Genomic DNA, 27,143 nt, shown 5'->3' with positions numbered 1-27,143 from the left:
GTGCCATTATTACCTCTCACTTAGAGGCTCACTTTATTCTCCCCCTTTGTAGTAAGAGAAACTAGACATGAGTTACATTACGCACTCACTAGGCACACTTACCTTGTTGTTTGAAAATACCATTGTAATGATCTCATGTGCTGATAGCTAGATCCAAGGCATATCTCTAAGTATATGGAAACTAGGCCTTTACATCGGATGGGACTCCTACACCAAACCATGTGAGTTCTAGTTGTAACTTCATACCAAGAATATCCCAAAATGAAGGATGACCTTGTCAGTATCATTATGTGTCACTGTTTGGGAAGGTTCTTTATTCATAACAAGTTGAATGTTTTTCATAGATGCCACTATAGCATGCCCTCTGAAATTAAGGCACCAACACTGCAATTGTTCATGCCATATTTGACATTTATTTCTTAAAGGAAGGGGACCACCTTCACTCTAACCATGGGAACTTCAAATAAGCTATAGCTATTGAACTCCACAAGTTTCTCCATAGCATGTGAAAAATTTGAGGAAAAATAGTACTCTAATGAAAGGGTTAATTTTTAAGGGTTTGGTGAAATTCCACAAGCCTCAATTGTCGAGGCTAGAATGGAGTGAGTTTTACATCACACGTCTTGGTCCCCTTATAACAAATATGTTAAGTTCATATGCAATGTAAGATTTGTTATAATTACTAGAAGGGACTCTTGGAGAGACTTTTTTAGAGTAAAACCTTCTATTAGTTCGACCATATGGCGGTATTGTACCACTGTATGGGGGTTGACTGTCATATATTTCAAACTTGGTACCCAAAAAGTTTGACTTATCAAGTAAAAGAAAAATTAGCATGACCCATAAAAATAAAAAACTAGAATCAATATGCTTGATTTGTTAGATATCTTTAACCTACACAAATATTCACTTCAGAAACACATTCTTCACTTTAAAAATTGATCCTAAACATCCCTATAAAGCAATGTGATTTCACACCTTAATTTTCCAATATATGTAATAATTGTTCGAGAAATTTTATGTACATCCAAAGAAATGATGTAATTTGTGACTGTAGTACATTTGGTTTTCCTGGAAGCAAGGAGAAATTTTCCATTTTCAATAGATAAGGTTGAAAACACCACATCACAGGTTTTTAATAAGAAAAAATTCAATGGAAATTGTAAAAAAAGATCATGTTGATGGTGATGGAAATCTGTCAACCGAGGGTATCTCCCCAATATGAAGTCCCAGTTAGACCTCACATTGTTTGGTGTAGAAGTCCCATCTTGTATAAAGGCCCAATTTCCAAATCCTCAAAGATCTGCCTTGGCTCTAGCTTTCATCACAAGAGAGTGATGCAATGGTATCTTCGAACAACCAGGCGAGTGTGCCTGGTGAGTATGTAACATAACTATGTCAAGGTTCACTTACTACAAAAGGGGGGGAGAAAGGTAAGCCTCCAAGTGAGAGGTAATAGTACCACCCATGAAGAACACACGTGAACTAGAAAGGCATGTCCAAGATCCAAGGGAATAGTCCATAGCGGATGCGACAGTTATTACAACCAATGAAAAGGGAAAGATTTTTCTACCATCAAGCGGAGTATTCCACAATATTTTTGATGGTCATTACAACCGATGAGTAAGGAAATATATGTCTAGTATCTCATGGAATAGTCCACAAGGATGAGAGAGCAATAACAACCATTATGGCATGTTCAAGATAACTATAACAACCGAAATATTTCAACTATCTTAATACATGTGAAAACGAACATGAAATACAAATGCTCATAGAATGGTCTTACAAACATCCATAATTCATGCATGGAAAAGTGCTAGCCTAAAAAGGCTTCTGTAATTAAGAAAAATTTCCAAGACACGTATTTACATTATACATCACTAGCCCTAGTAGTGGGACATTGGAGCCACATCTTGCTCCTCAAAGAACTAATGGATCTCTCTACTGCCTTGCAGGAGGAGGCAAGGTGAAAACTCATTTTCCTATACAACGAGGAGGTATATATAACTAAGGGGTGATGCTTGAACCTTGTGACTCTTTGACTAACCTCATGATAGTTCAACTTCCTATAATTTTCAACTGAAATGACTCTTCATATTCATGTGTGTCCATTGGAATTAACTTTACAATACATTTTATTTACAATAGACATGGCTCATAATAGTGATGTGGCCTTCGACAACTCATGACATGACTTGACATGACACTGTTGACATGGACTAGCTTACAGAGGTGGTAATATCAAGCTGTTGTTGTTGTTGAGTGATAGATTTGTTCTTGGGTGTTCTCTCTCTTCTCCTCCACATAGCTTCAAGATGAAAGTTCTTCAATGATATTTGGTCTTGGGAGGTGGTTGCAAACTTGTGTCCTTTTCTTGCACTCGATAGGTTCATTGTCGGTTCAACTACATGTGAGTCTGTAGGCATGCTTCCTTCCTACTTTTCCATGACTTGAGTGATCCATATTTAAACAGGAATGCAACAAGTTACAGAAATAACCATAAACATAGAGATTCAATGGAAATAATACTTCATTTCATTAATGTAAAATACCAAAATATGCTTACAAACAGAAATGGAAATAAACCAGCTAGGGTGATGGTAGCTTATTTCTGAGAAGTGATGTGGTGGCTACATGCCTATGAACTATGTTAAAATGAGGCTCAAAGGCCTATTTACTATTGAGAAATAATGGAAAACCCTAAACATCCAAAAACCTAACCCTAGAAGATGAAACACCAAACTGTGGGCCACATTTCAGGTAAATTGGTACATCAACTTCCTAAGGTTGTAACTTTGGCATATGATCTTCGTTTGACATGAAGAATAGCTCATTAGAACGATATATCCAAGGACTACAAATTTTAAAATAAAAATGTAGGACAATTGACCCACATTACTCCTAGATTTCCCAAAAAACATCATTTATGGCCTCAAAACGGCTCGAGAAGTTCAGGACCCGAAAAACTGCTAAAAATAATAAATTGTGCTACAATTAAGGAAACTTAAAAACTGAAAGAGGCATTTGTGGGGGTCCATGTGGTATAGGTGGGTGGCCACCAACATCCACCTCGATCAATCCACCCCCCTTAGGATGAAATGGCCCCCATTGCGTTGAGTTCCTCCATCTACTTAACTTGGTCTCTGATGTGTCTAGTAATGGTGGTAAGAATGATAGAGGGAGGTACACATTGAAAACTTGGTGCAATCAAAGGAATGGGGGAATGTTGTGCTCCAAATAATTGTTCCCCACAATATTGGTACTCCTGTAAAGACCATGTCACTTCTCGTACTTGTCATTTTTCAGAATGGAGCTGTGATATATCGGCCCATTGGGTAGAGGTGCTCTAGGAGTCAGATCGAATGAATGCTTGACTGAATAGTGCAATGGTGTCGCTGTGGATGAGGAGAAGATGTTCCTATCTGCTTTCATGACCATATCCCTCTATTGTTGCTACTACTTGGAGGAACCCTTCGCGGGGGTCATGGATGTGGCGACGATCTTCCCCTTACTTTGGGAGTGAACCAGACAAAAAATGAATTTCCTAGTCTAGGAGATGAGCTTGCTGCATTTCTTAGTAGTGATCAAAGAGGTGGTGGTAGGTGGGGCTACCTTCAGTATCTTGTATAATGAATTACAAAAAGAAATAATGATAGTGCAATGCCTTGACTCATACACATCCTGTCACCTCCACAAGTGTGGTTGGTCTAATAATACATCACAAATATCCAGAGGTGCAACATAAAACAATACCTTGTCTGTGAAGGGTTTGGTGCTATTGGGAAACCACTACTGGTGAACTCAGACATCTTGTCCTTGGTGAAACCACTTGATACTGTACAGTTGTAGGTGTGGTGTAGTTAATAGGCCCAAGTGCTTCACGAAATTTGCTAAATTGAGGTTCTTTTGGCTACCACTATTAGCAATGAATTGTAGCAGCGGAACCTTCACCCACATCTGTGAGTAGAAAATATGTTGCCCCTCCTCTGGAACTTCAGGCTCACTTTCTCTAGATCTTGGTTATGGAAATAGTGGCACTGGGCTCCGCATCAGTGATCTACTTCCCTTCGCAATTCCACTTGCCAGGTTTTGATTTAGGGTTAGAAAATTTATTTGATCCTGAAGCCTTCAACTCGACCACCAGCGACTGCTTGGTCTGACACTCACTTGTGTTTTGAGTGGGGCTCTTATGGAACTCACACCACATTCCTATGTCCTTCTTCGACTTCATGGTGTTTTTCTTCGTTTGTGGTTTCAATGGGTTATCTTGGGTTTCCCCATCTTAGCTCTTAGCTCTGTCCTTGGTTCTATGATTTGGGGAAGCCTTTCCGTTGCTTTAGATTCACAAATCGAAAGTCTTGCCTCTTTTGTTTGAACTTCTGCTTCATTTTGACAGTGTATAGGTATGCCATCCTGAGCGAGGAGATGTTCAAGAACTCCATCTCTTCCTAGATGTATCTGTGTGGGCAGCCGCGATATTTGAGTACCAAATGTAGCTCAAAATCCTTGATACCCAGCTATGTGCGGAGGTTATGAGAAATGTTTGTGAACTTCGACACATCTTGGTCCCTTCCCTGCTGTAGCATGGTCTGCTTTATGTATTTGTCCTGATAGCTTTTGATAGGGTAGTACTACTCCTTGATGGCACCCAGAATGAATTCCAAGAGTAGTGAGCCCATACTTTCATCCTTCTACTCATAGTAGGTTTCCCACTAGTCCTTGACGTCGGGGGCTGCTTTGAGAAGAGCGAAAATAATCTTTTCTCGACTGGAAAAATCATGAAGCGAAAAAGAACCCTCTAGTAGATTTAACCATTTATCTACAACATCTATATCTATCTGACCCTCGAATATGGAGATTTCAAAATTAACTTGTACCTTAAACGGTGTGGCATTTCCAGAGTAGCTATTGGAAGCCGATGCATTGCCCCTGGGTAGTCGCTGAAGGATCTGGGCAAAGTTGTCAATCATTGCATTCCTTTGCCACTCGAGGGCTTCTTCGAGTAAGATTTTGATAGGATCTCCTACCCCCTAATCTTTCTTTTCATCCACCATGGGAGGCCGTTAGGGTTTGCAAGGCTAGTCTTACAAAGGTTCAACTAGTTCAAGCCCTAACTCCTTATAGCCATCCTCATTAGGGACATGCAAATAAAAATAGAGAAAAAGTAGATCGCTCTGATAGCACCGATTCGAATTTAAATGGGAATGCAACAAATTACAGAAATAACCATAAACAAAGAGATGAAATGGAAATAATACTTCATTTCATTAATGTAAAATACTGAAATATGCTTACAAATAGAAATGGAAATAAACCAGCTAGGGCGGTAGTAGTTTATCTCTGAGAAGAGATGTGGTGGCTACATGCCTCTGAACTATGTTGCAATGAGGCTCAAGGCCTATTTATTGTTGAGAAACAATGGAGAACCCTAAACACCTAAAAACCTAACCCTAGAAGTTGAAACACCAAACTGTGGGCACCGTTTTGGGTAAATTGGTACATCAACTTCCTGGGGTCGTAACTTTGGCATATGATCTTCGTTTGACACATAGAATAGCTCGTTAGAAAGATCTATCTAAGGACTACAACTTTGGGAAGAGTGACATAAGACCATGAACCCATGTTGCTCCTATATTTCCAAAAAATGTCGTTTAGGGCCTCAAAATGGCTCCGGAAGTTCACAACTCGAAAAACTTCTAAAAATAGTAGATTGTGCTACAATTATGGAAACTGAAAGATTGAAAGAGACAGTTGTGGGGGTCCAAGTGGGATAGGTGGGTGGCCACCAACATGCACCTAGATCATTAAGAGTGTACCTATTCCTGCAATGCACTCATGACGGGAGGATATCAATCTGAAAACTCCCTACTCTAATATGGTGAATTATCATCCATGCACTAAGCTTGGGACAAGTCATAGCTCGGGAGACAAGGCTCATTGACTATGTATTACATAATTCTAGTCGGGAGGGAAAGAGTTTGATCCCTGAGACTATGCAGAGTGCAACGCAAGCTTGATTGAGGAAATTTTGAGTGTAGTCCTCACTAAGGAGAAAAATCGCATAATGGCTAGCAGGAAATAGGATTGCATAGTTTAATTCAGCAATGTCTTATGCAAGGTGAAGCCAAGGGAGGTTAGTTTTTCATGGCTTTCATAGGTAAGGAGGATTGTATAGTAGAGAGGCCTGGAAGTGAAAATTGCACAGTCTTTGAGGACAAAGATCTCTAGCCAAGGGAGGACACTGGGCACACCTCTGTGTAGTTCTAGAGGCCAATGGAGGAAGGGATCTCTATGCACTGTGGGATTCCAATAGGTAAGGGAAAATATTAAGGACTGGAAGTGTGAAATATGCAATTCAAGCTAAACTAGAAGGAATTTTTGTGCAATTACGGGAAAAAAGGAAGATTGTTAAAATTTAAAATTGTCCAGTAAAATGGCCCTAGAGGATAGTAATTATGCACTCCATAGTTCGAGTCAACAAGGTCACATCATTGAGGGCTAAGACAATGTAGTATGAAGCTCAGTCAAGGTCAGGTGAAGATGAGTTGCTCGGTTAGGAATATTTCTTTGGGACTCATGGTGAACTCAAAATATGATCACATAATTGGCATAATTCGATGACATGACAATGATAAACCATCAGAACAACAAGAAAAGCATTACACTGTGAGTGACTATCTTACGACAAGAAATGGAAAGTGTGACAGTTGAGATAGACTTTGTGACAACCGTGACGACACTTATCTGACATCACTCAAGAATTTGTGCATGAGTATGACAAGTGTTTACATGTCTAGGACAACTCGTATACAAAAAGACAAACCTTTGAGATCAACAGAAAGGCTCGAAAACATGGCATAACAACCAAACATGCCAAAAAATGACAATTGATTCAACAAGTGAAAGGGATAAAGACACTTATAGGAAACACATGGAATGAATTTCAATGATTTCAACCATGCATGTCATTGAAGACATAATGATATGAAAATGATTTCAAAAATATGTTATTTGTTCGCATACGTACCCTCCAAAGGGTTATGCATGAAATGGAGTCTTCATGTGGTCCTGATACTCTATCATACCCTGGGTTCATTGTTCTTCTTATCTGATAACCATCTTTTCTTTTCAGCTCCTTGAGTGTCATCTAGCATGTCCTCCTTCTTCATCGTCTTGCCATATCCTGGTAGAATTCCTATATCTGTGATCCATTGATGATAAGATGACATTAGTTTGATAAGCCCCTAGTCTATATACTACACTTTGGTTCATAGACTGGTCCAGAATTGAGCGACATGCCAGGGGATAAGGCCTAATGACTACAATTGTGCAATTAAAGCAGTGAAGGCTCAAGCTTGATCACTGATACTACATAGTGTACAACTCAAGACAGACTAAGGTAAATTTATGCACAATCCTCACAGAGGGAAAGAATTGTGCAGTGGCTACTGGGAGACAAAATTGAGTGGTTTAAGTAGGTAGTTGTTGCTGCGGGATAAGGCCCTAGGAGGACAAATCTATGTAGTTTCAGGAGGAAAGCTGAATTGGGCAGATAAGATGCTTGAGGGAAAAAACTACGCAGTTTCTCAAGATAGTGGGTTCCATTTGAGGGAAGGACATTGGAGGAAGCCACTATGCAATTTTTGATGCCAAGGGAGGCTAGGCTTTCTACAAATTTTGTAGTTCTAACAGGAAAGGGAAAAGCTTGACGGTTTCTAATGTGAAGTGCATAGTTCAGGAAAGCTAGAATACTCTGGAATTCAACTAATTGTGGGATCAGTGGAACCAATGTGAACAACGATAGAACTTTGACTATGATCACACACTTGAAAACTTATTCATAGAATATAGACCATCTAAAACATAAGTAAACATACTTCTCTTAATGTAACAACCTTTGTGGCAACTTACAACAAGTGGGACTCTAATGATAGATTTTGTGAGGATAAAGGCGACACTTGTGCAATAGTGCATGAAACTTTGGAAATGAGTGTGAAACATGTCTATATGATGAGAGCAACCCATTTTCGGAAATATTTCCCCTTGAAGCAAAACAAACTTCTCTTTGCATGACAAGTGATAATCCCCATGGCTGAAGATGACATATACTATATAAAGATAAAAGCATGAACGACTCTTAAGATCGAAGAATGGAGCTTGAAAACATCATCTTACTAATAAGTGACTAGGGAATGATCGATCACATGATCCATGGTAGGCTCCAAAATTCAAGTGTAAGACAAAAAATTTTATTGTGTTACAGCCACTACAACACTAGATGACACACTGGTTGAAATCCAAATTATCTATCTTGGTTCACTTTTAGTGCAGGGCCTTGGTCCTTAAGGGAGTATTGATTCATCATGTAGATTACTCTAGCTTCTCCATTTACCCCATGGGAAGACATGGTCCCCTTTGTATCTTCTCAGTTTGACACAACATAAGATTTAGCTAGATCATAGTGTTTCAAATTGAGAAGGGTAGTTTAACTCACGAGCTTAAAATTTCCATAGTATAGTTGTTCATCTCTGGTGTCGCTCAGCTGCCAGTAGGGATGGACAGTACCCCAACAGAGTCATGCACGAACACAAGCATTTCTCTATTGCCAACAAGCCTAGACAATACCTTGGTGGAGTTTCCTGCTTCACCTCTCTATGTAGGAAGCCTTTCTCTTCTTTCACATTTATTTAAAGAGAATTGTACATCCACCCTTGTTTATTTTGGGATGAAAGATGGATCCAGACTTATTGTGAGTAGGCGAGGTTTTTCCTTTAGATAAGCATATAAATACCTGTGATTTAGGTTTTCTTGTTTATATTTTTCCCTTCTCCATTTCTACTAGTTGACAAACTTGAAAACACCAAAGTAAAAAAACTAAGTATGGACATGAGGTTTTCAGACTTGACATAGCTTCTTGGTTGGACCAAAGCTCTCCCTATGGACAGATCATATTTTTCGTTCAAACTTCATCATCCAAAATATACAACCAACACAAGGAACATGGACAAATGGCTAGCCAAATGTTGAGGTGTCACTAGAATATTTATAGTCCAGCCACACACATAATAGGAAGCCAAAACAGGTCCAGGCACAACACTTATTCGCATGTTGAAAGAAAAATGAAAACTCAACAACGGCGGAAAGTAAGACGAGAAGAAAGAAACACACAAGAAGGAAACTAAACTAGAAGAAAAGAAAAAAAAAATGGGTAAATAAAACATGATTTATAATCAAAATACGGAAATGAAGATAAACTATAGAAACTGAGTGCAAAATGAGTGCAAGAAAGGGAAATCCAACAATGCAGCTAATCCTACTTCTAAGGTAACATCTAGAAGTTTAGGGTTACGTGTAATGAAATTTATAATGAAGCCAGCACAGTCATTCCCAACTTGCATCCACAAATATATGATCAATTAAAACATATATAAAGTGACATGCAATAGAAGATACAAAAGATTAAAAAACTTGCACAAGAAAAGGAGGGTCTTTCCTATGGGCGAAAAGGTGTGTCACACCCAGTGCTATTATCCAATTCACATGCTTACCTTTTTGAGAAATACCATTTTTCTGAAGACGTTAGAATCTTCTTGAGGATATTTCTTCATGTACACCAAGCTCCTTAGCAAGTGCGAGAAAATATTGAAACTTGTTTTTTTCTACGGAGCTTACCGAGTAAGATTATTCCATCCACTCAAATATTGGATTATGAAACTGATGATGGCCCTCTTAAGAACCCCATAACCTTTGAAAAGATGAATTTATGATTTGAGAAGAAAGATAATGATGGGAGCCTTGTAAGGGAAAATAGACCTGATAATTCTCAGTATTCATTCCAATATAGCGAGGACCTACCATAACAACCAGTGAAGGATAGAGTGCCTCACTTGCTTGAAATAAATATGAATAGAGAGATGTTGAACAATGAAGACCAATGGGTGTGAAACAACTATCATTGGATGTGTCAATGGGAAAATAATAAGCTGAACGACAGTCACCAAAGACAAAGATTTGGTTAGATGAGCTGATTGAAGCATCAGATTCCCAGTTTGCAATAAACAAAAAAAACCTAGTTTTAACAATCTTGTGAATGATCTGAACAATAGAACAAAGTCCCTTGTGAGCCAGATATGGCAAAACACATTCCTTCATCTGGTGACAAATCGGACAAGCATCATAGTCATCAAAATAATTTAAAAAGGATGTTAGCACCATGAATGTATGAGAGCAGTTGAGGCATGGTGAATGCATAAGAACTTGATTCGTGTGACAACTTATGCATTCATTATCATTAAGGGATATTTCTAGTGTGATGAGTGCACAATTTTGCAATATAATATTCACAAGAATACCATGGAGTTGACCATTAAGTGATAAATTTGATAAGTATGATTCTTGCAAGCATAGGTAGTCATTGAGATGATCAACTTCACAGTTCCATGACTTTATGAGAGATGGACATTCCTGTCCCAAGTTTTATGTGAGAGATTTGTATGAAGATAAATGAATTTTAATAGATTCTTAAATTTTGTCAAAGGTAAAATCTTGAAAATTTAAAATATCACACTTGGAATACCAAACATTTTTCACGCGGATATCCAAATCGAGTGAAACCATGCAGATAGATGGATTGTGCGGGAGAAACCATATTTGATTGAGTTCGGGAGGCTTACCAGAGTCATGATATCTTGACATAACCATCAATGGAAGTTGAAGTTCCTCAACTCCCTGGCAGGTCTTGAAACTTTCCAAGATTGTAGAATCATGTTTCCAAACTTGAACCAGATCATGCATGGTTTGAGGACAGTTGTTTCTAATTTCAAAACTGCTCATTAGATGGTAGCCATCTCTGTCACAAGTGTCATTAAACTTTTCAACTTCAACAATCTGACTACCCAATTGGAGAGGCTCTTATGATATCACATTCAATGATACATGAATTGGTGAGATATCATGAGAAAGCTGATTTGAAGAGTTTTCTTCATGAAAAAGAAGATATGATGAGGGGTGTGAAGAGTTCTCTATGTTTTTATTGTTTTCAATTTCATCATGGAAAACCTCATTGCCTTATGTCAATCGAGGGGATATCTCATTGATGAATAAATAAAAGAACATGGACCATCTTTGTCGCAAGTGGATCTGTTGTGAATGGTAGGACACAAGGGATAGTGAGGTGAAGTGTAAGTTTTGATATGAACATCTTCTTTGACCAAAGAAGATTCTAGATAGAAATTAAAATTAAAAAATTCTTGAGGCACTGAAAGATCATATGATGTGCTCGGAAATTTGACAGAACATACGAAAATAGAGTTATCATCATTTGGATGATTACTGCCCAAGGCTGGGGGTTGATTGAAAGAATGGATTGTACTGGATTTTCCACTGCGATTAGCGGATTGAGAATCATTCAAGAATGGAAACTCATTATTTTTACATGGAATATTTTGAAAAGAGAGAGGAAAATTTGAAAGTTCCCTCACCTTTCTACTCCTTTAACTATGTAATGTGACTGCCTTGTACTTGATCACAACTTCATAAAGTAGCTTGAGAATCAAGAGAATATGAAGAACTGGCAGGTGAAGAAAATTTATGAAAAGAGTCATGGTACAAAGAGTCCATATGTGAAGAAGATACATGATAACACAAATGTGGATCAATCTTGACATTAGAGTTGTGAATGGTGAAATCCTCTTGCTGAGTGGAGGAGTGAGTCTTCATTGTAGGCTTCATGAGCCATTATCGAATTTCCTTCGTTAAAGCGAGAGAAGAATGAGATAATGGACTGGATATTTGATTCACAAATTTCTGATTTTTACGATCACCACAAGGAGGCACCAACATTGGGACCAAAAAAGGGGGAGCATAGGGAACAAAAGGGATAGTAAGTTCCTCCTCTACAATTTGAGGTTCCCCATGATCCATGAGAGTTGGGGAAGAAGGGAGAACAGGAGGTTGAGGATCATTGTATAAGGAGATATGAACCAAGTGCTCAAACTCTTGTTTTAAGAAATGCGAGTTCAATTTTTTTTAGGAATTTCACAATAGAGGTTAAGGAAACAATCAGGAAAATCCTCAACTTATTCATCAGGCTTGATTCTTAAATGATGATTTTTTTAATAGACATATTGGCGGTTATACTTATTGAAATATTTATATAGAATCTTAATAAGCTGATCAAATGAATGGATAAAATAAATGGGTAATGTATGAAACCACTTGCTAACATGTCCTTCGAATGTGGGGTTTAGTATTCTATACATGACATCTTTGTAACCCATTTTGTGACAAAAACAAAGTTAAATAACTTGAAACAAAGGTTCACAAAAAGTTGATTCACCCTCACCATCGAACATAAATTTGGACATGTCATGAATGACTTCCGCAGCAATGGTACAATTAATCTCTTTAGAAAAAAATCTTAGGATTATGATTTGGGGAAGAGCCATTTCAAATCATAGATTCAAACCAAACTCTACGTGCTTAGCCTATTGTCTGGCCCTCCTTCTAGTGCCTTTCTTGTTGATGGTGATAGAAATCCATTAGCCAAGGGGATCTCCCTAATATGAATTTTCAATTAGACCCCACACCATTTGGTGTAGGAGTCCCATCCAGTATAAAGGATTGGTTTCCAAATCCTCAACGATCCTCATTTGATCTACTTGTCAGCATAGGACAGTGTTGCAATCGTATCTTTGAAAGAAAAGGTGAGTGTTCTTGGTGAGTCTGTAACATAACTGTGTCAAGTTTCTCTTACTAAAAAATGGGGTGAGAAAGGTGAGCCTATAAGTGAGAGGTATTAGTACCACCCAGGAAGAGGCAAACGTGAAACAGAAGGGATTTTCCAACATCCAGTGGAATAGTCCATAACAGATGCGGGAGTTGTTACAACCAATAAATAGGGAAAGATTCGTTTATCATTGAGTTGAGTAGCCCACAACGGATATGATGATCGTTACAATAAATGAGTAAGGCAAGGTATATCTAGTATCTTATGAAATAATCCACAAGGATGAGACAACTGTAATAACCATTACAGTACATTCTCAATAAGATAAGCCCCAAAACAACTGCAAATAGTTCAACTATCTTAGTGCATGTGAAAACGAGCATGAGATACAAATGATCATAGAATATTCTTACAACCATCCATAAGTCATGCGTGGAAAAGTTTTGACCTTAAAAGGGCTTTGTAATTAAACATAACTTCCAAGAGACATATCTACATTATACATCACTAACCCCGGTAGTGGGACATTGAAGCCACTACTTGTTCCTTGAAGAACTAACTGATCTCTATAATGCCTTGCGAAAGGAGCCAAGGTGAAAATTACTTTGCTCATACAATGAGCGGTTATATAAAAATTAGGGGTGATGCTTGACCCTTGTGACTCTTTGACTACCCTCATGAGTGTTCAACTTCCTATGACTTTTAAACTGGCATGAATCTTCATATTCATGTGTGTCCATTGGACATCCACTTTACATTACATTTGATTTACAATATACATTGTTCATAACAGTGATGTGGTGTTTCAAAACTCATGGCATGACTTGACATGACACTACTGACATGGACTGGCTTGCTGAGATTGAAATGTCAAGTTGTTGTTGCTGCTGAGTGATAGATGTGTTGTTAGGTGTTCTCTCTCTTATTCTCTGCATAGATTGATGATGCAGGTTCTTAAATAATATTCGGTATTGGGAGGTGGTTGCAAACTCTTTTTCTTTTATTTCTATTGATAGGTTCACATGTCATTTTAGATATAGGTCAATCTCTAGGCATGCTTCCCTCCTCCATTTCCTTATTCATCATCTGAGTTGAGAGTGTATCTATTCCTGCAATTCACTCATGACAAGATGACATCAATCTAAAAAATCCCTTGTCTAAGATGGTGCATTATCATCCATTGAATGATCTTTGGACAAGTCATAAGTTTGGATATATGGCTTGATGACTACGTATTATGTATTTCCAATTGGCAAAGACAGAGTTTAATCATCGAGACTACGCAGAGTGTAGCTCATGCTTGACTGAGGAAATTTTGAGAATAATCCTCACTGAGGAGAAAAATTGCACAGTTTCTAGTGGGAGACAAGATTCTGCAGTTCAAGTCATTAGTGGTTGGTGCAAGGTGAGGCCAAGAGAGGTTAGTTTAGAGCAATTTTCAAAGGTAATGAATACTGGGCAATAGAGAGGCCTGGAAGCCAAAACTATGCAGTTCTTGAGGATAGTGAGGTTTGGCTAAGAGACAACACTAGGGACACCTCTACATAGTTTTGGGGGCCATGGGAGGTTGGTCTCTCTACGCACTGTGGAATTCCAGTAGGCAAGAGAAAATCTTGAGGACTGAAAGTGTGAAATGCATTGTTCAAGCCAAACTGGAAGGAACTGCTACGCAATTTTGTGAGTCAAGGAAGGTTGCTGAACTTTGGAAATGTGCAGTGCAACTACCCTGGAGGATATTGACTGCGTACTACACAGTTCCAGTCATCAAGATCACATAATTGAGGTCTAAGACTATGTAACGTGCAACTCAGTTGGGGCTAAGTGTGACAGAAAATATGGACTCGTGGTGAACTCAAATTGTGATCACACACTTAGCATACTTCGATGACATGACAACCATAGACCATCATAACAACGTGAAAATCATTACCCTCTGAGTCACTATCTTATGACAAGAAATGACAAGTGCGACACTTGAGATAGGCTTTAGGGCAACTGTGATGACACTTCTAAGACAATGCTCAAGACTCTATGTATGAGTGCAACAAGTGTTTACATGGCTAGGAAAACTTGTATACACAAACACCAACCTTTGAAATCAACAAAAAGGTTCACAAAAATGACATAACAACCAAACATGTAAAAAGACGACAATTGATCCAACAAGGGGAGGAAGACACTTAAAGGAAACACATGGAATGACTTTCAGTGCTTACAATCATGCACATCATTGAAGACATAATGATATGAAAATGATAGGAAGTTGTTCGTGCTACACTAAGAGTTGTGTTTCAAAAGGATGTGCTTTGTTTCCCATACCTACCCTCCATAGGGTTATGCATCAGATGGAGTCTTCATGCAGTCCTGATCTTCTATCACACCCCATGTTCCCTGGTCTTATTATTTGATACCCATATTTTCTCCTCAGATCCTTGAGTGTCATCTAGCATGTCCTCCTTCTTCATCAGCTTCTTCATCATCTTGGAATAACCTGGTAGAATTCTTGTATCTGTAATCTACTCATGACAAGATGACATCAGTCTGATAAACCCCTAGTATAAGATGTTGCACTTGGGTTCATGAACTAGATTGGGGCTAAGTGATAGGCCAGGGGAGAAGGTCCATTAACTATGCAATTATGTACTTCAAGAAGCTAGGGTTCAAGCTTGATTACTGAGATTGCGTAGTGGGCATCTCAAGAAAGACTTAGGGAAATTTCTGCATAGTCCTCAATAAGGAAGTAATTGTGTACTGGCCACTTAGAGACTAAATTTTGTAGTTAAAGCAGGCAGTGGCTACTATGGTATAAGGCCTTGGGAGGAAAGGTTTGTGTAGTTTTAGGAGGAAAGGTGAATTGGACAACTAATACATGAGGGACAAAACTGCACATTTTTTGGAGATAGTGGGTTCTAGTTGAGGGAAGGATACTAGAGAAAGGCATTGCGCAGTTTTGGATGCCAACGAAGGCTAGGATTTCTACACATTGTATAGTGATAGCATGAAAGGGAAAATCTCGAGGGTTGTTGATGTGAAGTGCCTAGTTGAGGAAAGTTGAATGAGGCCAGGTTGCTAGGAATAATCCAGAATTTTGCTAAGTGTGGGACTAGAGGAACAAATGTGAATAGTGATAGAGCTTTGACTATTATCACATAATTGAACACTTAGTGATACAACATATACCATCCAAAACATATGAGAACATACTTCGCTTAATGAAACAACCTTTGTGGCAGCTTATGAAAAGTGTGGCTCTAACGATAGACTTTCTGAGTATAAAGGTGACAGTTGTGCAATAGTGCATGAAACTTTGGGATGACGGAAACCCATTTCCATAAATATTTCCCCTTGAAGTAAAGAAAACTTCCCTTTGCATGAAAATCGATAATGTCCATGCCTGAACATGACACATACTATATAAATATAAAATTGTGAACGACTGTTGAGATCAAAGAAGGGAGCTTGAAATCATTAGCTTACCAATAAGTGACTAAGGAACAATCAATCACACAATCCATAATAGACTCCAAAATTCAAGTCTAGGCTAAAATTTTGGAGGATGATGTTGCCACTACAATGTATCCTTAATTGATTACACAAATAAGATTGTTAAGTAATTAATTCCATATTTGTAAAATCTAATAAATAGTTAGTCATGTCGAAATTTAATTTAATTGTAGGGAACTTTAGGAGCATTTATGAATCTAATTATTAAACAAGAACTGAAATGATACACATAATGGGAAGATTGATGATTCAGGTGTACGAAATGAACTCATGTCACTTATGAATTATCAAAGAGGAAGAAATAAAATAAGAAAAATTAAATGATTTCCATCTATAGAGAAACACTGCAAATATAAAACATTCCAAAATTAAAGTAATTTGATTAAAGTTGTCAAGTTTCTTCTCTTTGTAAAGGAAGGAAGCAAGTGGACAATTTTTTTTACAAATTGCATCACAACCAATCGAGTTTGTGTAGTAACTAGTATGAATGGTCAATTGGCTGTAGCTCTAGTGGTTGGGAGGAAAGTTCAAATCACTCTTTGTCACATTATTTTCTCTCTTCGTGAGCTTTCAACCCTAAAGAATATGTTTTACCCTGGATACCATCCTCATAATGAAGGGAAGTCCCTAGTGGGTTTCACTGGGAAATGCATTACATGGAAAGGAAAAATTTACTCTGAATGATCATAAGGTTAAACGAAAAGGACTGCGACCCAAGGTGTGGGCTACATCTAGTGCAACTGGGATGACAAGTTGGGAGGCATAGTAATTTGAGGGAATAGATTGCAAAGTTGAATTGGTAGGCATAGTAATCCAAAGGAGATTGGAAGTTAAATTGCGCAAACAACACTTAGTTTAATACAACTATTCCATGTGTCAAATGCAACTTAACACCAAATCCGAATTTCAAAGCATCCAGATTCCACTTAGAAAGTGAGTGAGGGATTTATTATTAATTACAAATAGGTTCTAGTTTGAAACTAAAACTAAAAAATATGATTCGTTCTAAATATATAGCTTTTCCTGTAGAGGGTTTGGATTAGTGCATATCATAGCAGTTGAAAGAGTGCATATTGAATTGAACCCAACTTGTGGCTGACTAGGAATGTGGAATATGATGATAGTCATTGCAAAATCTAGCTATCTTGATGACTAAAAGCATGGAATATGACTCATGATCACTTCTTCCAATTTTGTCTTTGATCTAAATTAGGGGGAAGTAGTTAATAAGAGAAATTTCCATCTTGTTAAAGATCACATGGAACATTTGGGACTCATTCATACCATCTCCATTAGGGCTTATATAGGAGGGATGGGTTTATTATTTCATGGGGTGGGGCATCCCCAACATTTCCCAGATCCATCTGAGGATGGGGGAAAATGACCCTTTTTTCTCAAGGATATCCCTGGGACAACAGATGATGTGGAATTCTCCTCACATGCCCTCCCATTCCAGAGACATTTGAGTTCCATTCCTAGCATGATCAAGCAGTCCCAACAATGTCTAAACTTCAAACATATGTTGAAGATACCAACTAATCTAGTGTCCATTGTAGCAACCTACTCGAAAAATATATATTCCATCCATGTGAACATTTCCCAATAATCTAATAGCATAAACATAGCAACAACATGAAGTATATGCACCTTACTTATTCCATTGGATTTATTAAATATGCACCTTAGGCTTTTAAGATCTACTCTAGTTATCCCAGCCTCTTCTTCGACATTTATTGCCTTTGCAAGGAACCAACAGAACATTTTTCACTAGGACGAGTAGTTTTAATTATTTTTAATGTTTGTTAATAGTCTGGCATGGAGCAATTTTAATTCATAGGAAAAATACCATGAGATTTGTGTTACATTGCCGAAGACAACATCTAATGAAACATGACAAGGTGATATTCCCCTATATTTTGCAATTCAATTACTCAAAGTACATAATTGTATTTTTCATAACAACATTATAGCATTCTTTCTTTGCTCAAACTATTGAGACAAAATAAAAAAATAACACAGATCATTAAGTCGCCAACCCATGATTTTCATTTCCAATTTATGTAGTGTAGGATTCTAGGTTTTTCCAATTAAATTCTCTCTTAAATTTTTATTTTCGTACTTACATATTAATTTTCTACTAGTTAGAAGCTCACAAAACATCTTTTTTTACGGTTTATCTAGGTAGAAATATATGTATACTAAATTTTTGTGACATCTATCATTCTTTTATTTGTTACCAAGTTTAGGAGGAAGGGCCTTTATGATTGCAAGTTTTGCAACAAGAATTGTTAATTGGGATAAGGTCAATTTCCTAAGAGAAGTTTTTATCCTCCCCACCAAAGTTCAAATTTCACTTACAACATGTTTTCCCTTTTTAGGTGATTGGTTCTGGCAAGGTACTAGCAATGTCACGCTTACTAAGAGCCTGAGGGTGGGATGTGATGCATCTAAACATTTTATCAATTGGGTTTAAATTGGGTGGTTAAGAGGAGAAGTTACTATCCTCCCTACCGATGCTGAAATCCCTCTTGTGATATGTTTACTTCTCATGGGGCAATTTGGGTTGGCATGATACCAACAATTTTACTCTCACTTAAGTGCTTGACGGTGAGACCAAATGTTTGGCAACATTAATAAATCAATTCAGTATAGATTTGTTGTTTAAGAGGAAATTGTTGTCTTCGCCGCCCAGTTTCAAATTCCACTTTTGATATATTCTCTCCTCATGGGCCAATTGTTCTTGGCAAGGTGCCAACAATATCACTCACGTAAATGTTGATATGTCTATTAGGGCTAGCTCAATTGGTTATTGCCAGTCTTTATGGGAATTTTGCCAGTTCCGTGTGAACAAGTTCCTTCTTGGAATCCCTCTAAGTGTGACCAACTAGTCTAACCAACAGAATAACTAGGGATACCATTCAAAAATGACGGAAAACATTAATTACCGTTTCCCATGAGATTTTCTTTGGAAAATAAAAGTTGTGGAATAAGGGATAACTTTGGATATTCTAACATTTCTAAATGCACAACAATATACTTTGTACGAAACAAAGGAATTATAGGTATAAAATAATAAAATATAAATGGGTTTTATAAAATCTACATGTAACACTATTGATAACGGAATCTACTGACAAAAAAATTATAGTACTTGAAAAATATATTGCCTTTTACATTTACCTTCTAAACTAAGCATAGAAGTAAAAAATATGGTTGCGATATTGTTCTTTTCATAATAATTGATTATCATGTTACCATTGCCTCATAAGGGTGACAAATAGACAAAACCATGGCCAAATATCCACTTTTTATGTACAACATTACATATAAATATTTCTGTGATATTATTTAATGAAAGTAATTGGAGCCATTAGGTCTTATTCTAGTAATTTGACAAGAATTTTATAATATATTATATTTTCTATCTGTCATTTGAAATTGTTCAATATGCTCATTGACTATGTTTATAATTTATTATTTATGCATTTTAAGATTTCTTTGTCTCGGGCCTTTATATATTTAATTCCCTACTAGAATCCAGAATAATAATTAGAGAGTTTATTTTATATTAATATTTTTTTTTGTTCATTCCCCAGTACACTGGGAATTGTGGGGTACCTCCCAACCACCTCCAAACCTTGTCTCGCTCCCCTGTCCCCAAAACGGGTTGCAACATATGTTGTGGTCAAACCAGAAAAATTTAAAGTAGGAAAACGTTTTGGGTGCATTCTGGAACTTTGTTATCTATTGGCCTTTCACAATTCTTTAAAGTTTCTCCCACTTTATAGGGACAAAATCTTGACACTGGAGGGACTAGTACCTCATCCCATGCCATTGATACATCAACAGGAAAAGTGTATGGGATGCAACCTTTCTTCTACCAGCTAAAACTACATCCACAATTGGGCCTTGAAACCAAATAGTTAGACATTGGTTAATGAAAATAGGCATACACAATAAGAAACTCCCATAAATTATATAGGGTGTTGTCACTCACTACAAAATCCGTTTTCAGTTCACCAAAGTACAAAAAGGCAAGAGAGTTTGTAGTCATGTTCCAACAAACAAAAGTGCCCAATGCTAAATAGAATCCTATTCGTTAGATAATTCTTAGAATAAGCTTTGTAATAGTATATGGAACTTGAAGTGGATCGATGGTGGTAATGAGGTAGGAACGATTAGGGTTTGATACTACTTTGCACTCAGTAGACCTTTATAGACTGCGTCATTATTCCATTAACCTTCAACCATAAGAAAACTACAACATGATAAGGAACAGCTACCAAGCAATGGAACCCCATCAGGGGGAGGACATGGAGCATCCCCCCACTGATACGAAAAACACCCTAAGACAAACAAAAAATGTCAGGAAGGACCATCAAGAGGATATAGAAACAAAACATGAAAATGTGCCAAGGAATAACAAAAAAACTAAAGAACCAAGAGTGATGTCAACTACCTGCAAGCCTGTAGTAGTTGACAGACCTAAAATCGAGCTCCCAAGTCAGCGGATCAACACTTAGATCAGGTTTATGAAGGATAGTGCTTTGATTCGAAATTTCATAGGCTTTTGGGCAACGGAGAAAGCTCTGCATAGCTGGATAGCAGCCAAATGGAAACCAAAAGGGCACATAAGTCTACAGTTAGGGCCTAAGGATTTCCTTACTGCCATTTTCAATTGTTTGGAGGACTGAAACAGAGTACTGGATGGTGGAACCTATTTTTTTAATGCAGCAGGACTATACCTGCGAGAATGGATTGAGTGTTTTAACCTAGACAAAGAAGATCTAAGTTGTGCCCCGGTGTGGCTACGCCTTTATTCTCTCCCTCTGGAGTACTAGGATGAAGACTCACTACAAGACATTGGGAATGGTTTAGGCGAATTCATCAAAGTGGTAGAGGAGACAAAACTAAAGCGATACACCTCTTATGCGTGGATTTGTGTATACATGCACCTCAGCAAAGCTCTCCTGGATGTGGTAAGCCTTTACCATGATGACTATGAATGGTTACAAATAATAGATTATGATCATGTACCATTTAGCTGTAGAAAATGCCATGCCCTGGGCCATTTATTTCGAGACTGTCCCTCTAATATGAAATCCACGACCACCCCCACAATGGACAAACCTAACTCGGATGGGTTCACAAAAGTCTCCAATCGCAAAAATACCCACAAAAAACCCTCTTCATCAGTCAAAAAACCTGTCATCAATACCTCCATGCCATCAACAAGTAACAGCTTTGAAACTCTATTCCAGCCGGAGGTTCATATCTTAGATAAACCAGAATAAACTGAAGCCATTCCTAAGACTACTCCCCATTCTACTCCCTCAAGCTCAAAGAAAGCCCTCATTTCTAAGCAACCCTCAGATCTCAAATCACCCTCTCCCAGTAACCCACCAAAAAGGAATTTTCAAGGAATGGAGGTAGATAGCGCGAAGATGCAGCTAACGAATGTAGATGATACAGAGGTAGAGTAGGAAGCAGTTCAACACATGGAAGAGGAACCAGAGAGCTTTGACATCGGAGAACTAGGTATACTAGGACATGAACAGGCATGTAAGAAAAAGGAATATGACAAGATCCCCAAGCAACAGCTATAGAACTTAGAAGTAATTCTCTCAAGAGCATAGAAGCGAACATTGTTAGGTATCCAAACTGGTGGTCAGTGGGATGGAAGAAATATCTTCAAAGACAATAAGAAACAAGGAAGGAAAACAAATCTTTAGAGAGCCATCTACATAGGGATGATGCTGGTGGAATCTAGAAGATACTCCAAGGTTAACAAATATTATAATCCCCTTCCCAATCATGTATCGTCAAGCTTATGTCATCGAACATTAGAGGGCTTAATAACCTAAGAAAGTGTCGACTGATAAGAAACATGTTACAACAGGAAAAGCCACATGTTCTCTTCCTGCACGAGACCGAGTGTAACTCGAAAACGTTGGACCATATCCTTGCCAAAGCATGGCTAGGAAGAAAATAAGTTTTTGTGGAATCCATAGGAGCCTCAGGAGGGCTAGCCATAGTTTGGGATGAAAGAGCTATAACACTTACTAACATACATGCTAGTAAGCACTTTATTCAAGCCATGTTCCATATAACGGGGAAAAACATTCATGGACACTTAACCAATGTTTACTTTCCCCAAGAGGCAATAAATAATGTAGACATACTGAACACTTTAACTCAAATCAACTCAGAAAAATCCCACCCACTTTGGATCATAGGAGGGGACTTCAACATGATAACAGAATTGGAGGAAAAAAGAGGAGGACGAGTCAAGCTGGATTGTCAAAGCACTCACTTCAAAAACTACATCCATGACAACAAACTCATAGATATGTAATTCAATAATGGTGTATACATATGGAACAACAAACGTGCATATGCCCACCAAATAGCCTTTTGGTTAGATAGGTTCCTGCCCTCGGACAACGCAATACATCATGGAGGGGACATCTCGGCCTCTATCTTGCCACTCTATGGCTCAGACCACTAGCCCATTAGACTTCAATGGCAAAGACCGGGAGACAATGTTCGCAGGCCCTTTTGCTTTGAAGCTTTCTGGCTGAATGACCCAACCTTTCACAACTTGATTATAGAGGTATGGAAAAACTTCCATCCATCGGAAGGCACAAAAATGTATCAGCTCCAACAAAAACTAAAAAATCCCAAGAAAAACGTAAAATAGTGGAATCACTTTACCTTCGGAAATATCTTCCAAGTGCAAGACACTCTTGAACAAGAAATGCAAAAATTACAGCAAAGAGTCATATCTGAAGGCAGATCTGAAGCCCTAGTAGAATAGGAATGCCACCTACAAACGCAAATCTCAGAAAGAGAAAAGTAGGCAGAGATACTTTGGAAACAAAAGTCAAGAATCAAATGGCTTAAAGAGGGTGAACGCAAGACAAAGTTCTTCCACCGCACCACTATCCAAAGGAGAATGCACAAAAACATTACTCACCTCCAAAATCAACAAGGGGAACAACTAGAAAAACATGAAGATATAGAATAGGAACTCCTCACCCACTTTTGGATGGTGCATCAGGAACCACAGATTGATCGGCTGCCAGCTATAGAGAAAATCACTAAGAATATTCCTAAGATCATAACTAAGGAAGATAATCAAATCCTTCTCAGGCCTATATCTTTATAGGAAGTGGAGACAACTATGCGACGGCTCAAAGTAGGGAAAGTGCCTAGACCAGACAGCTTCACTTCAGAAGTCTTTCACAACTTCTGGGATCTAATCAAGGAGGAGGTCTGGCAAGTAGTTGAGGAATCCAGAGTAAGCAGATGGATGCTCCCATCCTTGAACACCACCTTCATCGCCCTCATCCCTAAGGAGGAGCACATCTAGACCCCAGACAAATTTCTTCCTATTGCATTATGCAATGTCATATATAAAATTGTCTCCAAAGTTATTGCCACACACCTCAAACCCTTGCTTCCATTACTTATATCACCGGAGAAATCAGGATATGTGGAAGGAAGGCAGATCACGGATGGCATTATTCTCACTCATGAGATCATCCACTCCTTAAAGCAGTCCAAAAAGGTAGGTATGCTCCTAAAAATCGACCTCTCAAAATCTTTCGATACTTTAAGCTGGAAATATATTCAAAAAATGTTGCTCGCCTTTGGCTTCACCCCCCCTTGGGTTAGGTGGATTATGAGTCTCATCTCCTCAACCTTCTTCTCAATTCTAGTCAATGGTATCCCATCCACCCCCCTCCACACTTCTAGAGGTATCCTCCAAGGTGACCCTTTCTCACCCTTTCTGTTTGTTATAATGGCAGAAGGTCTTGGACGATACATTAAAGATGCCCTTCATACCCAGTAGTTACGTGGCCTTTCTTTTCCATATACCCCTGCTTTCACCCACCAGCAATTCGTAGATGACAATATGTTATTTGGTCATCCTTCGGTCCAAGAAGCCCTCAAACTGAAGTCCATTTTATTTGATTCTTCAGACACCTCTGGTGCGTGAATCAAAAGTAAAATCTCATGTTTCTTTCTTTCACACACCTTCCATCACTCAATCCTCCATTGCCAAAATTCTGGGCTTCTTGATTGCGTCTCTTCCCTACAAATACTTGGGTGCTCCAATGACAACCTCTACCTTAAAGCACTCATCCTGGAAAATACTCTTAGAAAAATTGGAAGCCTGTATCTCTTTATGGACCTTTAGAGCTCTCAACATAGCGAGCCGCCTAGTACTAATCAAAGCAGTGCTATAATCTATGCCGCTCTACCTTTTCTCAGTACTAGTAGCACCCAAATGTGTTCTCACAGAAATCAAGAATCTTCAACGAGATTTTCTATGGCGAAATACGAAACAAAAGAGAAAATGGGTTCTAGTAAAGTAAGAAATAGTTTGCAACCCAAAAACTTCTAGAGGCACTAGATTACGTGATCCTTAGCATAGAAACGTGGTCATTGGACCACGCATCTGATGGAAATGGATCTCGAACCCACATACATCAATGGAAATCCTCTGAATAGAAAAATATCCTAATAATAGACCAGTAGATGATTTAATTTTTCTCAAAGAAGTTGGCTCAGGCTCTCTAATCTGGAATGCTACCAAACGACATAAAGATCTAATTGAACAACACGGCTTTTGGGAAATCATCAATGGAGAGAATGCGAGGTTTTGGGAGGACTCCTGGCAACAAAGACCCAAATTGAAGGACCTAATCACACCCCACTAGCTTCAGGATTAGGTAGAGAAACTGATGATTAAATTAAATCAACTTTGGAAGGCCACTCACACCCAAGGCTACAGATAATGGCTAAGCTTGAGCCTCATTCTTGGCCAAGGCACATAGTCCATCAAAGATAGCCTGGAAACAAAACTCTCAAACAGGAAAATGTGACACTATAATAAGGAAGATATCATTATATGGGGTTATGAAATGAGAGGAACCCTCACATCCCAAGAAGCATATCATATAATACTAAAGAACCATATAGTCAAGGATAGCCTCTGGAAGAAAGTTTGGGATCCCCTAATTTGGCAAAAAATCTCTGCCTTCCTCTGGTTGTTGTGCCAAAACAGAATCCTTATTTGGGATAATCTAAGGAAACAGAGTTTTCATGGACCTTCCATCTGCCAAAATTGTAAATAGGAAGAAGAAACTATGGAACATCTCCAGAACTCATGTTTGTTAGCAACCCGACTTTGGGAGAAAGTCAGCTTAAGATGTCCAAGAGATGGACAAAATAAGGAGAATTCCATCAGCACTATCTGCGCTTGGGCATCTCATCCTTACAAAAGAAAAATATTAAATTCCTTATGGAAGTTAATACCAGGTTTCCTCATGTGGACAATCTAGAAAGAGATAAATAGTCGCATCTTCAAGGACCACTCCTCTCCTATAGAAGTTCTATGGAACAACATATGTCAAAGCATACGAGAAACCTTGATGCTCCAAACGTGGCTTGATGAGGATTTCCCCTCCACTCCACAGAACAAAATATATGGGGGAATTGGAACCTTTAGTGGAAACACAATCAGGCACAGCAAGGAAAAATCTCTCCATTTGGAGCAACACCTGATAGATGGACTCCACCCCCACCACCCATGGTACAAATCAAGTTTGACGGAGCATCAAAAGGAAATCCAGGTAAAGCAGGATTTGGAGGAATATTCAGAAATCACAAGGTCAACGTTCTCCAAACATTTATGGGGTCAATTGCTTGGGACACAAACAACTCGGTTGAATTAGAAGGAATATGGCAGGGACTTTTCCTTGCTTAGAGCAACGGATTCTTCCCACTCATCATTGAAGGGGACTCTCAAATTTTAATTAACATGGTCAACCAGATCTTACAGGGAACTCTAGCACACAAAGTGGGTAATAGTTGGAGATTGGTGGAAAGGTTGGAATAATTTGAACAGTGGCTACTCATTCATTGAGTAGTAACCATTAGGTACATTTGTCAGAATGGTAATAAAGTAGCAGACTTCTTAGCAAACATCAGCATTGATAGTGGTAGGACTCTTCATGTGGGAACTCTTATCACTATAGCCAACACTCATCAATTGTAGGATTTCAATGATCTGGTGCAAGAGGAAAGTGCTAATGGAGAGAAAACGCACCCGAATGTGGGTGTCAATAGAGGTAATTAAGGTGACAATATGGATCACCAGTGGAATGGACAACCATCGCTACTTGATTTGCCTTGAGAGCTCACCTTAGCCAAATTCATAACACATTGTAGGCGATAATTAATGACTCTGATAGCTGTGACAAACTCACCTCCATCATAGCCATGGCCCCTGCAGATAGTTTTGTTAATCCTCCTCTTCTCCATGGCGTCTGCTCTCTGTAAGCCACTGAACCATGTATTCATACTATAGCAGGTAGTCACTACCTGATTCTCCCTTGCTTGGATCTTGGTAATGGTTTCCATTTTTCTCATTCCAGTCACTGTATTTTTGACCGAGGCCCAACCTCCCCTGCTCACCCACAGCATCGCCATACCTCCAAATCCTCTGCTGTGACTTGCCTTAGCATCAATATATCTTACAATTCTGCTATGGCTTGCCTCAGGCATTGCATGTGTAGTAGACGCAGATGAACTCGTGGATGTTTTATCTACTCACTAGCTTCAACCAGCTCTGACTCTGATTCCCTGCACTCAATCACTAAGATGCCCAATCCACTCATTTATCCCAGTCATCGCTACCCAAACACCCAAAGTGGTAGAGGAATGAGGGACAATGTTGTTTGCTCTGCGGACTTCCCACTTCCTCCTTATCCCACCCCTCATAGCACTCAATTTCTATTCTATAGTTCCTTAAATAGGCCTACTATAACTGCGAATATCACAATTTCCTTCAAGGGAGAGTCTGATATGCAAGCTCATATGTTTAGCTACGGGGACAAGT

At 38.5% G+C, this 27,143-nt stretch overlaps 1 pseudogene; it reads right to left on the bottom strand.

Moving 5' to 3' along the window:
• Positions 1-240: 240 nt before the first annotated feature.
• Positions 241-26,734, bottom strand: LOC149155247 (tubby-like F-box protein 8; annotated as a pseudogene).
• Positions 26,735-27,143: the final 409 nt, after the last annotated feature.

The sequence above is a fragment of the Pinus tabuliformis genome, chromosome 9 (assembly GCF_031772625.1).
Source record: "Pinus tabuliformis cultivar Carrire ecotype Pingquan chromosome 9, CPIR1, whole genome shotgun sequence".
In the NCBI taxonomy this organism is placed as follows: domain Eukaryota; kingdom Viridiplantae; phylum Streptophyta; class Pinopsida; order Pinales; family Pinaceae; genus Pinus; species Pinus tabuliformis.
Note: the sequence above shows the minus strand (reverse complement) of the source record. Positions and strands in the feature narration are given on the sequence as shown.